Source organism: Mus pahari, chromosome 19, assembly GCF_900095145.1.
Source record: "Mus pahari chromosome 19, PAHARI_EIJ_v1.1, whole genome shotgun sequence".
In the NCBI taxonomy this organism is placed as follows: Eukaryota; Metazoa; Chordata; class Mammalia; order Rodentia; family Muridae; genus Mus; species Mus pahari.
The window spans coordinates 42871870-42875430 of record NC_034608.1 but is presented as its reverse complement, the minus strand read 5'-3'; the positions used below and the strand labels follow the sequence as shown (position 1 = coordinate 42875430).

General features: G+C 41.0%; 1 protein-coding gene across 2 annotated transcripts in view; it reads left to right on the top strand.

The window, feature by feature from the left end:
• Positions 1–3561, top strand: part of Adam9 (ADAM metallopeptidase domain 9) — a 76273-nt gene that overhangs the window by 20107 nt on the left and 52605 nt on the right. The window lies entirely within an intron of this gene.

The following is a 3561-nucleotide window of genomic DNA, read 5'->3' as shown; positions in this document are numbered from 1 at the left end:
TCTGTCCCAAAGCTGTGTAGCTTATGTGGTTCGCACTCTGGCTAGCGCTGACTGGAGCCTAAGCAAACAGGAGCAAAGATGGCTCTCTTCCGGGTCAGGCGCAGGGTGACTGGAGCCAGAAACGGGATCTTTCCCAGCAGCTGTGTCACCTCTGCATGCCGCCCCCTCCCTGGCAGTGCACTGGAGCAAAGATGGCCCTCCTACTGGTTCAGGCCAGGAGACTCCTCCCGAGCAGGCACCCCTCCTTGGGCGGAAAAGGTGCTGGATGGTGATGATGTTTTGAAGACACTGTTCTGGTAAAATATTAGTATTTAAAAGCACACCTTCCTTTTGTTATTCATGCCCAGCAAAATCACATTTGTTTGTTGTTATGTATTCTGATGTTCTGATGTTTTTGCTGACATTCCTGAAGAGGTGTGGTCCTCTCTGTATCAGGGAACACAACACCCAGGGATAGAGCTGGGCTGGAGTCTCTAGTTGGCAGCCGAGCTTGGCCTTGCAGTGTCTTTTCTCACAGCATAAACATTTCTAGCTTTGCTCAGGAGGGGGAGTGTTTTATAATCCCCTTGGCACTTCACATTGCACATTTTTTTTTTCAGTAGTTTTTAATGAGAAGTCTTCATTCCCATCGACTGTATTATTTCAGTTGAACTTTGTACTGCCTTGCTAGATGGAATCATGTGTGTCAGGAGAATTCTTCAAATGAACAGGATGCAAGTTCCTTAGTTTGCACTACACAAAAACATAAGGAAGTGCTGACTTTACCCTGTCTATTTCTAGTCTGCTTATCTGTTCCTTTATCTTAGTATATGTTTAATAGAAAGCTCATGGAAGAGATTAAGTTTACATTGTATATATACCAGATAAAAGATATTTTTTCAACCATCCAGAGATTTCTATGGTGAGAAGCCACAGACCACAGTTGATGTTGAGCCGTTATTGTTCCTTGTTAAGCTTGAATTCTGGCTCTGGTTCATTGGTGAAGTTGTATCAACCTGTTTGTACTTAGGCATCTTCTCTCTAACCTGGAAATAGCAGTTATTTCAGTGTTTATAAGAGACAGTCTGGCAATTTATAAATAAATATAACTATTATTAATTACTGAGATACTATCTGTTTAAAATTGCAAAAACAGATTTCAACTGTATAGAAACTCCAATAACTTGAGTTTTATAGAATGGTAGTATTTTGATAGATGTTTGAAAAACATCAGTTATGAATATGAGGTATTTCAATTATTTCTTGGTTATTTAACATTGTTCAGGTAAATGAAAGTGTGTCTGTAGGTTTGGAATACAAAGGAAAACTTTGATTCTCCCATTTCTTTGCATGTAGCTAGATTGTCCCTTATAATAACATACCCCTGTCTGCAGTATGCTGTTAATTAGCATATACATTCATAAACTTTAAATGTTTTCCTCTAGGATTCTACGTCTTACGATTGAAGCAATTCATAAAGCTGTTTTCTGATTCTTACAAGGCCATTTTTTCATAAGAAGAATGAGCACATGAATTGCTGTGTGAAGTGTGCCCCCAGACTGTGATGTCTGATTATGTGAGATTGGCTTGGGACTCCCTAGAAAAGCTCACAGCTAGCTCTCATGCATGGATGCTCTAACTCATCTGTGAACAGATTGCCCAAGGCTCCCCGGGCCCTGGGTAGCGTGGCACAGTCTGTGGTCCATTTGCTTTCCTGTGCGCGTGCATTTTCAATTGTGTGCTTCGACATGGCACATATTAGGCATTTCTTTATGGCAGCTTTGTAGTCTGACTGCCACTTTTGTAAATACAAACCTGACTTGTGTTTTTGAGAAGTAATTCTGGGGATGGGGGAATTTCTCTCCGTTCTCTGGACGTTTGCTGGAATAATCTGACAGATTATTAAACAGATGCAGATTTATTAACACACAAAAGGGGAAGGACGGCCGAGTGTTAGAAAATCATCATGGTCAGAGCCAGCCCACACAGCCAGCCTACATAGCCAGCCTACACAGCCAGCCTACACAGCTAGCCCACACAGCCTAACATGCTCTCGAGACTCACGTTGGGGAGCAACATGGCAGCAGTAACTAACATGTAGGAGGACCATACAAGCTTGGAGGACACCCAGCGACCTGGGACAAAGTCCACTTGGCCTTAGAACAGACGGTGGTTTGTTACTGTTCCTCTGTGGACTGCCTAGAGAGCAAGGGTATAGAACAACAGAAGTCTGCCTAAATGTGTTGACAGACTGAAGGTTTTCATCCCATGCATCTTCTCTGAGTAATGAAATTTTAGCAAAAGTGAAGGTATTGGGTCTTTCTTGGCAGATCTGGTCACATAGATAAGGTAACTGCAGCAGGGCTAAATTGAATGCTGTGGAAATGTTTTATTAAGTCAAGTTATTAAACAAATGTCATCGGCTAGGTAGATTGCAGGATCACCTGTTAGGAGTGGCCAGCTCTGCTGCTTCTCAGTGTGTTGTATGGGTGACATATTCCACCCAGAGTCCTGCTGCGTAATTGTTAACAGGGGTCAGTAACTGGGTTATGGTTTGGCTTCTGGGTTTTTCCTCTGGAAAGCCACTACTGAAAAAGGTCCTATTTTTACCTTTAAATTTAGAGTTGTGTAAATCTCTCCACTCTCAGGGTTTTGTATTTAGTTCCAGGGTTTAGCATTTGCCTCAGATCTGCTGTTACTGTGAGGGTTGTCATGTGATCATGTGTATGTCATCATGATTCACCTTGTGTGTATCAGCGAAGATTCAGGGATTCTTTTTCTCCATACATGTGAGACTGTCTGTAGATCTTCTGTCCTTTGTCAGATTTTCTACTTGATATTTAAGACAGTGGTTCTCATTCTTCCTAACGCTGTAACCCTTTAATACAGATACTCATGTTGTGGTGAACCCTCCCCCAAACATGAAATTAGTTCATTGTTGCTTCATAATTGTAAATTTGCTACTGCTATGAATCATAATGTAAATATCTGATATGCAGGCTATCTGATGGAGGACTCCTATAAAGAGTTGTTTGATCCCTAAAGGGGTAGTGACCCACAGACTGAGATTTAAGAGATGTTTATATGTAAGGATAATAACTCTTTGTTAATGTAATTTACAAATATTTCTTTCTGGTCTTTGTCTTTCTTTCGTTCTGGTTTTTGTTTTTTTGAGGGCCTTATGTATATGTGTATCTTACAGTTTTTTGATGTAGTAAAGGTATTTAGTTTTTTCTTTAATCACACCTAGGTATTCTTTTCAATATTATTACTACTTTGGGGACAGAGTCTAACTGTGAGTCCTGGAACTCTAGCTCCTCTGGCCTCAGCCTCTTGAGGGATTACAGTGCTCTACTACCATACATGGTGCGTCTAGGTTTTGGGTGATAGGCAAGGAGGTCTTCTCTCTATCCACCCACCTAGGTTAGAGAGATACTTATTCACATTTTCTTGAACATTTCATATGCTTTCAGTTTTCCCTTTTGATTTTTGATACTTCTGGACTTTGTTCTTAAATGATAGAATTTTACTCTCTTCCACATGTCAGTTCAGTGGATAGCAGGATCTATTTTTCTCCCAGGT